This window comes from Amphiprion ocellaris, chromosome 8, assembly GCF_022539595.1.
Source record: "Amphiprion ocellaris isolate individual 3 ecotype Okinawa chromosome 8, ASM2253959v1, whole genome shotgun sequence".
Lineage (NCBI taxonomy): Eukaryota > Metazoa > Chordata > Actinopteri > Pomacentridae > Amphiprion > Amphiprion ocellaris.
This window is the reverse complement of record NC_072773.1, coordinates 33,515,688-33,528,750: the sequence shown is the minus strand read 5'-3', so window position 1 is coordinate 33,528,750 and position 13,063 is coordinate 33,515,688. Positions and strand designations below refer to the sequence as shown.

General features: G+C 39.0%; 1 long non-coding RNA gene across 2 annotated transcripts in view; it reads left to right on the top strand.

The window, feature by feature from the left end:
- Positions 1 to 13,063, top strand: part of LOC118470804 (uncharacterized) — a 132,774-nt gene that overhangs the window by 90,307 nt on the left and 29,404 nt on the right. For both annotated transcript variants that reach the window (XR_008602526.1, XR_008602525.1), the window contains one exon: positions 12,836 to 12,963. This is a non-coding gene — a long non-coding RNA (uncharacterized LOC118470804). The remainder of the gene's footprint in view (positions 1 to 12,835; positions 12,964 to 13,063) is intronic.

The window sequence follows — 13,063 nt, the reverse complement described above, 5'->3', positions numbered from 1 at the left end:
GATGTTAAATATAAGTCTGCTCAGTGTAACCAATTCGTTCTTCATTGCAAACCCACTTGATGTTCTCTTCTTCTTTTTCTGAAGGATCATACATTAGTGGCCATATATTTGCACAATACAGAAATTATCCAAAATGTCTACATGCTTTGCATCTTCTCAAATATTCCTATGTCAACTCATGGCATGTTCCCTTCAAGTGATTTCTAATTTAACTACAATGCCTCTTTCACATTATACCAGAAATACTAGCAATTGGGTGGAAAAAGCTTCTCAGTTTGGAGATAATGATTTCTGATATTACGTGCGCAGAAACTCAAGCAATAATTTCAGATGATTAAAAATAAGGTTTACACCATTTGTCTGAATCCAGCTTTGCTTGCAGGAACCTCGACAAATACACAACACAACAGAAGTAGCTAATTGAGGCTAATTATCCAGAGTGATGCCAAGACTAACAGTGGAGGTAACCAGCTGACAACGGGCTAATGCAGGACAGCTTTTGAGTCGACAGGAGGTTTCCCTGTTCTTCCCATTCTGCTGACAGTGTGTGAATGCATCATAAGCCTGAGTCAGTCTGCAGTGGTGACAGTCGGAGCTGATTATTCTGCAGTGTGAAAGGTTTGCAGCTCTGAGAGGTTTTAGGAGCTGACGGCATTAGTAACGCCGACCTCTGACCGTTTGCTTTTGTTGTGCCTTATTAAGTAGGGAAACGCATCGGCCAATGCTTCTTATTACCCTTTCTGTTATGGCAACTACCGAGCAAATAAGCTTCAACTTGCCTCTTGTTACCTAAGCTCTCCATTTGGCCTCTGGCGTCATACAAGTGAAGAGTCTCTTTCCTTGGAGAGCTGCACTCCCCGAGACCCAGACAAGCACAGGAGCACTTGTCAGGGACCTGCCGTATTGTAGCATGAATGGTGTGGCCTCAATGCAAATTCTTCCACACTCTCAGGCGGCAAAGGCCAGCATTGACTGACTGGTTGTGTTAATTTAGCTGCCTTTCAGTCCTACTTGATCCACAGTCTTCTGGACCTCAATGGTAAAAGAATTAAAAACATCTGAAGTGTCAGCGCAAGAATGCACCATTCAGGCCCGAAGCGACGCATCACGAACAAATGTCAGGCAACAAACAACCAGCTGTGGTTAAACAAACCTGGGAGGTAAGCAGCTGCAGTTTACCTCACTGCTCATTGATAACCTCACGCACCGAGCGGTTTCAGCGCAGAGTCGTTTTAACACGGTGAGGGATCTGCATCGACAGGAAGCAAACAAGCTGCAGATTTGAGGGAGGAAATACGCGGCTGTTAAACCACAAATGAAGTTGTGGAGTGACTGTTTTTTTGTTTTTATTTTTCCAGTGCCCTCTCACTCTTTCTGCCCAATGACAAATCTGCATAGAGGCTCAGAATGAGGTTAGGCAGGGGATGGCCCATGTGCCCTCAACAGCCCAACGCCCACTCTCACCAACCGGCTGACTCAGATCCAGAGGGCAGCCAGGGTACAACACACAGACAAGGCATTTAACTCTGAATTGGTTTGCGTAGACGCCTGTGCAGAGGCCGTGTGTTGTAGGGCTGTGCAAGCCCGGCTGTGATTTACAGGCTGCTTTTGACAAGGTTGCAACCTGTGTCGTACGCCTTTTCCTTACTGGGGAGGAGACACCCTGAAAACTGACTTCATGTTCGTGTTACAGCCCAGATCTAAAGATAACGCTTTTACAAGGGGCGAGGTGCCTCTTATGAGCCCATTACTTCATGCGTGCAGAATCTCATCTGACTTTAGAATCATTTTAAACTCAGAGAACATATACAGAGCTGAATAAGGTATCTTCATCACTGTCTGTCTGTTTATTTTCATGGAGTCGTGCTTTTGGCCACCTGATAAATCAGAGTCCAATATTAAACATCTGTATAGTTTTGTTTTTGGCCTCCAGCAGGAAATATGATTCCTACTAAATGCTTCACTGTGTTCACCAGTTATCTGCTGTCTGGCCTTTGGCACTGAGCAGCCAAAACGGGGTTAAATAGGGCTTTCTCACTGAAAACAACTTCTGTTGCTGGAGACAAAGACTGAACTAGAAAAGGAAAATTGTGGAACCCAGTCTGCCTAATAGTTTGTCACATTCTGCCGCTTTGTCAGGATGCCTTGGCATCACATTTAAATGCGCAATTTTTCAAGGCAAAGAGTAGTCCAATACACATCAGTGAAACTCAGAAATGGCCAAATATTCTCTGCTGGTGCTGTGACTATTGCTCCTTTTTAGGCAACAAAATGTCTGTCTTGTAACATGTGGTTGATGTTGTGAAAGTCCGTATTTAACCCAAACCATGATCTTTGCTTAATCGTAACCAAGTAGTTTTGGCCCCAAAACGGAAGTAAGCAGCAAGCGAAAGCAAGACTAAAAATTAAGTAAAATATAGTGAAAAAATAGTGGTTGGACACAATTCTCAACCTCTTCCTCTAAACTTTTAAAGGTCTTTTAAACTCGTGAAACTTCCCCACGTGCATTTTCATCAGATATTAACGTGGATGGCACAGATGTCAAACAATATTTGGTCCATATCTCTCAGACAGAAGCAATGTTGACGAAATTGCAGTATTTGACATCCTGGTAATGAGAATGATGGTGAGTTGTGAGCTGAAAAACCATAACAACACATTCAAAGAAATGAAAGTGCTCAGAGTTTTGAGGAGAATCCACAGAACCAGGTGATGATTTTATGTAGATTTTCCAATATGAGCAGCTTCTTACATGTTACCAATCCGCTAAAATATTGATTACAACAGCTTTAAACCCGCTGTAACTAATTTCTTGAGCGCCCTACAGCAGGAAAACAAGCTGGGAATGCAAAACTGACATATCATCACCATGGCAAACTTATGAGCAAACAGTTGCTATAAACACATGATAAAGCTGCATTTAATGTTGCTGTTGTGTTCCAGTGAAGTGCATTTTAACTACATGCTTTTTGGTTGTTCTCATCAGTAACAATTTATCTTTTTTTAAAACCTCATAAAAGTTTCCCATGTGAAATCAGCAAAGTAACCAGAAAAGACTTCTGTGAAATGGAAACATTCAAGGAAAGTACTTCACATGTGTAGTCATGTAGTCATTTATGCTCTTTGCGCATAAAGAATAAAAGGATTTTCTTTTCGTTTACTCTGTTTTTGCACCTCCTTGACTCTTGACTTGTACAGTCGCCTTAATATGTAAGTCACAGCTTTGTAAACAGCATGTATACGCTGACACTTAAAATAGCTTTTCATGTTTGTTGGTGTGTGGTGTTTTCTGTACAGATGCCCTGTAAAAGTTATTCAGGCGGTTAGAAGTGGTAATAAATGAGGTCAGATGGTTGTTTCATGATATGTTACCCGCTGGCTGTGGTGAGGGCAGCACGGAAGCCTAAGCGAGCGATGAGACGTTCAACAGGCAGCTCAGCAGCGTTCTGAAGACCTGTGTGGAGGCTTGCAGGAGGAGAGAAATGCACTGAGATGCGATTGGTCTCACCACTTCCTATTGTTCCCCCTGTCACTGATAACCTCCGTGACCCAGGCCAAAGGAAGGAAGGCCGTCGCTCCATTTGTGGTGGTGGGCTTGTCAGCTCTTTGTCCTCTGATAACTTATTAACCCACAGAGTCCTCCGAGAGAAGAATGATTTCTCACATGGCTCGCCGTATGGTTAACTGGGAGTAAACAGCTTGTCGGGTTGTTTCTCTGCAGAGACGTAGTGACATTGACAAGGATGGCGAGATATTTTTCCAGGAGAATGAAAACAAACAACGTTAAATTCCATACTTACATTTCAGATAGCTTTTTTATCAGATATTTGAAATGCAGTTTGATAGAGTGATTCTTCGGTCTACATCTGTAAAGGTAGTTTTGACTTCTAATTGATGTTGAACCATTTTATCATTTTATAGGATATCAAGTAGTAAAGGAAGAAGAGAGAAATTCAACTGCAATCATGAGGGTACTTCAAAAAGTTTTCAGCCTCACCCAGAAAGAAGGCTTTTAACTCACCCTTTTGCAGCAAAACTGTGTATTATAAAGCCTTATCAAACTCAAATGTTTGAAGCACTCAAAGGAAACAAGAGAGGAAAGCTTCGAGCTGACTGTTGTTGCTCCAGGACGATGCATCCGTCCACACAGCTCAGGTAGTGGAAGCAGCTAAATGTGGCTTTAAACTGTGGCTTGATGTGCCTTTCTGACCCAAACTGCATCGTCTGACTTCTGTTTCCCAAAGTGAAATCCCACTTGTGTGGTCGCCATATTCAGGGTGGTGATGAAGTCATGAAGGAGAATCTGGAGGCTCAGGATGTGACCTTCTTCTGCAAAGAAGTACTGAAGCTTCAACTGAAGTTGAAAGAGACAAATAATGCAAGAACAATCTTTCTCCTGTGACGTTCCTGGTGAGGCGGAGAACTGTTCCCTCCTAAGAGCTGGTCTTTGCTTTGATTTGGTGCGTGTACACAGTCCAATAGATAATGCTGATATTGTCACAATCACAAGCTGCTGCTCAAAGCGGGTGAACAGTGTGAGCAGTCATACACTAATTAACCCAGCTGATGAGGCCTGCGGGGTGAATGCGGTCGGGGCAGATGGAGACGAGGACACACCAGAGTCAGACAGGGTCACTCAACACCTCAGGCGCATAGCTGATGTCATGTGTCTGCTGCCTTAAATTGTGCACTGTTCAGCTTTGCGTAAGTGTAGGTCGCACTTGACCTTCTTTACAATCCCCTCAGCTGTTTCATTTAAGAGGCAGAAGAGGCAAAAACTGAGCAAATTGTTTCATGTGCAAAAAGTCAAACTGCCTGAAGTCTGGAAAGCTGAAGGAAGAATTCAACCGACTGTCTGGAGATCTGAAAATACCTTTGCACCAGCTCATGTGTGATAATGTGGTTGAATGCCTCATGGAGAAAGAGAAGGAAGCAGTGGCGATGGAACCAATAAGTGCCGTTAATGAGTTTGTGAATAAAGCAGCATTAAGTTCTCACCAAGTTTGCTCAGTTTCATATCCAAAACAATAGGTAGAGCACAGATGCTAATCTTAAAGCAATATGTTTATCTTCCACAGATCACAGACAAAGCGAACTATACTGTCACTGACATGTTGGCTTACATGTCTATAGAGATTTAACCGGAACAGGTATGAAAGCTGTAAAAGTACAATGAAATGATCGAGGGAATATTGTTTTGAGTCATCCGATTTCAGCACTGATGGCATTATTGTAATTTAATACATTCTCAGGAGAAATGCAGGAGGAGCCAGTAACATTACAAGGGAATAGATTAACTTCTTTCTCAGCTGGAACCTTTAGAAAAAGAGTGAAACAACACAAATCGGACTGTCATTGTTCATTTGAGAGAATTGTTATATTTTGCTTTAATGCACAATAATTCAGCAAACCTCATTTGGATTTTTGGGGGGTCACCTTTGAATGTAAGGATACATATATTTTACACACATCATTGTGCACCTAGAAATTCTGCATTATTTCTCTGTTTACAGTAGTGATACATAATGATTTATAATTATGCAAATACAGTGTGTGCTATCATAACTTTTAATTGCTTGACTATTACCGTTGTATGTAACATGTTATATTTCAGAGGGAAATATTCACATAATCCACTTGCTCTACCTGACAGCTACAGCTGATACTGTAGTGACTTAATTTCACTATTATTTATTTAATGAATACAATATTGATATTATTTCCTGCACCCCTGTACAGGTGTCTGTTTTGACCGACCTCATCTCTGGTTCGTGATGTGTGGAGCTACTGTGGGATTAAACAAGATCACCAGGGCACACGCACCAATAAAAATGATATAGGCTTGCTGCGCCTTCAATTATATGACAAACCCTCAGAAATAATGAGACAGATACTAAACACGTAATCGCAGTCCTCCACACATGATCATTAAAGCAAAAAGAAAAAAAATCTGTCTTTTTTTCCATTTTACATACCATTTTTTTAAAAATTTGAGAAAATATCAATAAAATTACAAACATGAACAGTAAAATTACTAATTTTATGTAAAATAACATTTAAAAATATGAAACTGTAAATAGCAAAAAAAAAGTATTTTTTGTATAAAACACTGTTAAATTTCATTTGGAAATGTATTGTAATTTCACAAATAATTCATTTTCATTCAATAGATGACACTTTTAAATTCAAATTTAGTACTGTAGATATATATCTAGAATTAGATACAATTAGCTACAACCAGCACACAACGTAATTGCAAAAAGTAGTGGGGGTGTAATTTAAAATAAAAATTTCATTCAATTAAAATCTAATTTTTATTTGTTTGTTAAATGAGAGATAGCGTGCACAACTACAGACATTGTGAAAACAACGTAAATTAATTTAAAATATATATACATATATTCATTGATTTCATTGCTTTTGCACATTTTTTCCACATATAGCTCCTCATTTAAACATTAAAAAGAAGAAAAAAAGATTACACATGATTAAATTTTGGCAACCCTGCTGCCAGATATTACTGGATTTTTATCTTATTTATTTTTGGTCTGTTTTGTGTTTGTTTTTTTTTTTTTTTTTTTTAAATAAAAACAATAACTTTTAACAGTTTGTTTTTTTTACAGTGTAGAAGAGGTCAATTTAGGCAAATGAATGAAACCACCTGTGTGTCTTTAAACAGAGGTGGTGTAGCAGCATTTTAGATACCCTAAAGTTACCTAAAACTCCTCTTTGGAGCTTCTAAAACATGATTTTATTATTAGTAATATTATTTTTAATGCATTGTAAAAGCACATAGGCAGCTAAAATTAACTACATCCTGTCCAGACGCCATTCTGCTGCTATACAGGTGAATCATTTTACATTTAACAGGCCACTTTTATAAATACGGAATTTTACTAGATTTTAAATATGTTTTTCAGTGTTGTATTGGTACTTTTACTTAAGTGAAAGAATGAATACATAAAATTTGAAACGCCAGTGTGGTGTAGCTGGACTCAGTTTGGTGCTAAACGGTGGTTGCTACCCGCCATCGTGTGGTGAACATGGAGAACCGCATCCATTAATGGAGGTTATCACGTTCGTCACACCGTTAAAAACTAAATTACTTTTGTGTTTTCACGCTGAATTGTCTCTTATAACCACCAGTTCACGGTCTAATGTAATGTAACACATTGTGATAAGGTCATCGGTTTATCGTGAGTGTAAATAATGAGGCCTGCGGGAGTTATTAGTCCAAAATGAGCCAACTCTGTTCATCAAAAACAGGCCTCAGCGTAGCCCGGGGCTCCGTCTTAATGCTGCAGAACAGACTTTCTGACAGGATCCCCAAACAAGTCGGTGCGCTGATACTGCTGTGACATTTGAGGTGAGTACAGTGATGTTTTGTTGGCTCCCCTGATCGTCAGGACGCTTACTAATTCTCCTGCAGGCAAGATTACAGCAGTGCTAAAGCTCAGTTTGGGACCAGACTAGTTCCTGGTGCTGTGACAGTCTATTGTCTTAATTATTTAGTTGAAATTTAACTGACACACATAAACTGTGAGGTTGAACTGATTTAATTCAAATTAGGCTTAAGTAGAACTTAAAAACTTGTTAAACCGAAAATAAAACTTCGAGATAATTAACTTTAGTGTATCATGGAGTGAGCTTAAAAAAGGGAACAAGAGATGATTAGTTTTAAATATATTTATACTTCTTGAATTTGTGTAGTTTTCTGTCCCTGTTACTGAGGCACATTTCCACTGAAAAAGAGTCATTATTAATATATTTCCAAACACTTCTTTAATTTTTAATAATTGCTTCTTTCTTTTACTTTTACTCGGTCTAATAGAACAATTTTTTCATTATCTCATTTCATTTTTAACTGACACACTCACAAACTGTCATCTTAATTCAAATTTGGACCTGAAGGAGATCAGAAGAAGTAACTGTTCTTTTAAAAGTAATTGGTGCTTTTGTTAGTATTTACTTTAAAATCACCAATGGAACAGAAAACAAAATCAAGAAGTAATGAAGTCCAGTCTGTCCCTGATACTGAAGCACATTTTCACTTTTAAAGAAGAAAACGTTTAGAGAAACAGATTAAATCAACTTCTCAAACAGAGGCTAATAACTAAGCTAGAGGATGATTGCCGACATATTTCTAAACACAGCCTAGTTTCTAATAATTAGTTAATTATTTTACTCCTGTTTACTGTTTAGTGCAGGAGTGTCAAACTCATTTTAGTTCAGGGGCCGCATTCAGCCCAATTTAATCTTAGATGGGCTGCACCAGTAAAATCAAAGCATAATAACCTATAAACTCCAATGTTTTGCTTTGTTTTGGTGCATAAAAGTACATTCTGAAAATGTTCATGTCTAAGGAATTCTCTGTTTACAAAACATTATGAACAAACTGAAATTTCTGAAGAAAAATAAGTTAAATTTCAAAAACATGCCTCAGTTTATCATTTACACATTACAACTTACAGATCACAGTGGATCTACAAAGGAACAAAACATTTAGTGACAGGCATCTGGAACTGAACAATGTAGTATTTTACTTTATGATCAAAACAACAGAAGTCAGGCAAAAAAAGGACAAAAAAGTAAGACAAAAGCGAGACAAAAAACAATGAATAAAGTGAAACACCAAATGATAAAAATAAAACAAAAAACACAAGCGAGACAAAAAGGAAACACAAGACGACAAAAACAAGAAACAAAACTACAAAAACATGAGACAAACAGCAAAAGTCAGACAAAAAACAGCAAAAACAAGACAAATATGACAAAAACAAAGCACAAAATGATTTAAAAAAACAAACAATGAGCAATATAATATTTTACTTTATGGTCAAAACACCTTGTCAAGGTCTAGAAATTATTTTAAATTTGTAGTTTTACAAATTTACAGCTTGCAGTTAATGTCTTCTGTGTAATGTTTACACTTTACAAAGTCGTCCCATGGGCTGGATTGGACCCTCTGGTGGGCCGGTTTTGGCCCGCGGGCCCCATGTTTGACACCCCTGGTTTAATGGAACTATTTTCTCATTATCTCATTCTTTACTCATTTCTAACTCTTCACAGTCAAACCCTCCTTTAATCAGCCAACATCAACCTGTGTGGCATTTGGAAACAGCCTGTACGCTTTCTAAACAGTCTCTAAAGGCCCAAAATACAACTCTTTGTCTTTGGTTTGCGACCCTTTGCTGTAATTAAGACTTTGCGCCCCTGCTTGACACAAAAGATGCCACCAACCGAGGATGCCTGGTGATGGGACACAGACTCCTTCTCTGTTTGAACATCGTGTCACTGAGCTGCTGCTGCTGCTGCTGAATGTGTTTGTTTACTGGGCTTTGTTTAATTAACGCTGAATGGCCAAGGCTGACGTGGTAAACAATTAGGGAGAAATTCTGTTGCATTAGAGGCTGTGAAAGATTCCAATCTTAACTCCGCGAAACTGACTCATAAGAGCCTAATCCTGTTGATGGAAACAGAATCCCACCCGTGTCAAAACGGCCCGCTGGCCCAGGTGCAGCCGCCACAGGCCCTGGCTTGTCTCCCTTTATTACAGCTGATGAATTGAGAGGACCCTCTTGGGCACGCAGCCCGGGCTGTGGTTTGGCTAATTAGAGGATCTGTTTTCTCATAAATATCTATAGTGATGAAAATTAGGCAAATAAAGGCTGTAGTTACAGCCTGTGAAAATGTGAGATGTGAATTCTGCTGACCACAAATTCTGCAGAGCGACACTGTGGAGGAAAAGCTGCCTGCAGTTTTCCAAATTCTGACTATAGATGGAAAACTTGGACTCTATTCAGTTTATTTGTAACGGCACTGTCAACAAGCAGCTTTTTCTAAATTGCCAATAAGGATCCACCATCATTAATTAGTACATTCAGCTGCAATTAAGGCACATTAGGCATCTGTTAAGTGCAGTTTAACAGCTGATAATGAGCTCAGAACTGATTATTATCTCAGTATCTTTTAATGTCGGTGACATTTTGACAGCAAGGATGGTCCCGTAATCACATTGTCTTTACAAACTCCTACTGATAGCTGTAAACAAAGGCTCAAGCTTCCCTCAGATAAGAAACCCTCCCTAATGGCAGATTTTACATTCATGAGAAAATACACTATGGTTTTATCCTGACATCTGTGCTGTAAATTTAATTACCTAAGACTTTAAATGTATCTCAGAGCCCCCCATAATGTTCCTTTTTTAACTTAATTGAATTTTATTGTCACAATGGATGCAAATGAATAGCAGCTACATATCAGGACTACAGATTCAGTTAACATTTAAGCTGTAAAACACAGTGTTTTAGAAATATTACCTAATAGTATTATTTTAACGATACTTTAAAGCTGTCTTCGTGAGTTTTTGGGTTGCCAGATTGGGAAAATCCCATTTAAATGGTAGTTTAAATGGTATATCCTTAACCCTTTAAATTATCAGGAAACCTTCTCAAATAGTCCTCCACCTTCTGGAAAAAACCCCCCACAAAACATCCAGTTTTAAATGCTTTTAGTTCCATATTTGGTGCCTTGTTTTTGTAGAAGCCTTTGTTATAGTCATACTTAATAGTTGTAGGTGCAGACCTGATGCCATTGATCTGAGAACCAAAAGATGCCCTTATTGATCCACAAAGCCTAAATAAATTATGTATTCAGGTTTTGTGGGTTTAAGATCCCCACCAAGCATGTTTTAAGAAACACAATAGGACATTAATTTGAATAATTACAGTCACATTAAAAGTTCTCATAACTATATCCATTCACAGTGCAAGTGTACTGAGGTCACATTTGTTACATATTGGGCCTCGACTAGCTTCCAGAATAATCATGGTAGTTCAAAGGCATGTTAAGTTATTAACGTCTGTCACCAGTCATTGATCAAACCCCTAAAAACCTGTCTCTTTGTATCAGAGTTACAGAGAGTTGCACATTGTTCCATTAACTAACAACTGAACATGTCCACGTCGTGAACACGGCTGTGATGGCTGTACTTGCAGAACATTCCAACCATGAATGTCGGTAACCCTAGTAACCACTGTAGTTTAAGTTGAAACACTTTACACTCATATTGCACATACAAAACCACATAAATAACACATAATTTTTATTTTCAAACAGCACAGTCATAGTGCACAAATTTAGTTCACTTTTGTATGTTAAGCATTGTTTTATTAGGTTGTACAAAACTTTTTGTTTTACTGGTGCTAGGTTATCCGATCTTCTACAGCTGTGGTCATCTGGCTGGTTTTGGCCAAAAAAGTCGCACACTCTAATATTTCGTTGGACCACCTTTATCTTTGAGTACGGCACACATTTGCTGTGGCATCATTTTGATAATCTTCTGCAATGTCACAGCATTTATTTCTGTCCAGAGTTGCATTAATTTTCTGCCAAGATCTTGCACTGATGATGAGTCAGACCACTGTGCAAAGTCTTCTCCAGAACATCCCAAAGGTTCTCAGTGGGTCTGAGGTCTGGACTCTGTGGAGGACAATCCATGTGTGAAAATGACGTTTCATGCTTCCTGAACCACTCATTCACAATGTGAGCTTCATGAATCCTGGCAGTGTCATCAGGGAAGAAAAACTCCATTGATGGAAAGACTTGGTATTTTTTACTATACTTAGGTAGTCAACTGACCTCATTCTTTGGGAACAAAACGTTGCTGAATCTGACCAACCCCAGATCATAACCCTAAGCCCCACAGACTTGGATGGTAAGCACTCGCCATGATGAGGGCATCACTTCATTCACCTCTCTTCTTACCCTGATGCCCCCATCACTTTGGAACAGGGTAAATCTGGACTCATCAGACCACACGACGGACCACATTTCTTCCTGGAAGATGGTGGTTCTCCACTATCCTTCCAGGTTTTAATAATGCGTTGGATGGTTCTTAACCTGATTTTAGTAGTTTCAGAAATCTCCTTAGTTGTTTTCTTTGCTTGATGCAGGCCAATAATTTGATCCTCCTGAGACAGAATAACATCCTTTCCATGACCACAGGACATGTCTTCCAACATGGTTGTTTGAGAAATGAGAAGCTCCTCACTGCATCAGCTAGAGTTAAATAAGTTCTTTCATCACTGCAGTAATTATTCACTGGCAGGCTCTTACCTATTTGCTTAGTTAAATCCAGGTGGCAACTTTCTTTTTGGACAGACTGTGTATATCCCCCCTTTGTTCAGTGTTTGTCAGGTCTGTTATGAGTTTGATCAGTGCATTTGGTGCAATTATTTATTTATTTTTTTTGTTGCTTATAGCCTTAGTTAAGCTACTTTCTTTTGACCTCTTTTATGGGCCCAAATTTATTATTGGTTGTTGTAACTTTATTTGTAATTTTTTTGAGGGTGAAATGAAAGCCGTGTTTTTGAACTCAATGTGCTTTGCCGCTCACGCCCACACAATGGCACAGGTCTGAACTGCACCATGACATTAACAGATAGGCACACACAATGTAACTGTACTTTGAGCAGTGATTCAGGGAGTGTTTTTTCCACAATTCTGCGCCAAATCTGGTCCAAAAGCATCACAGAGAGCGCAAAGTTTGTGTTTGTGTGCCAAAATCACAGACTTTGCTCATTCGCTTTGCTCTGCAGTCTCACATCTATCACAAACTGAAATGTCCAACAACATATTTTTTCCAAATAATTTTTTCTCAAATTATCAAGACGCAATAATAATACACGTAATTTAGTTTTTTTGTTTTTTGAGAATCCTAAGCAAGCAATCAAACAGTTGGAAAAACTGGTTTTGTCTTTTTGGAAAGATCCAAATTTCTACTCTCTCCAATGAAATAAACCTGATTTTTTTGGTCTTTATTTCTGCTCTTCAGGTTCAGAAGAGTCACAAGTCTCATGTGAGCTCCAGTTTCTTCTCTCAGCCTCTCCTGCAGTGTCTGGAATTTCTGCGCCCTGGGAAAGATTCGGATCCGCTGCCATCCCATAATGACGCACCAGTGAGGTATCAGCTGACTGACACACACCTCACATGACACCCATATCTGCTGAGGGACTGCTGTTGTAGCTGCTGCCAGCAACATTACTGGAAGCAATGCTGGGTT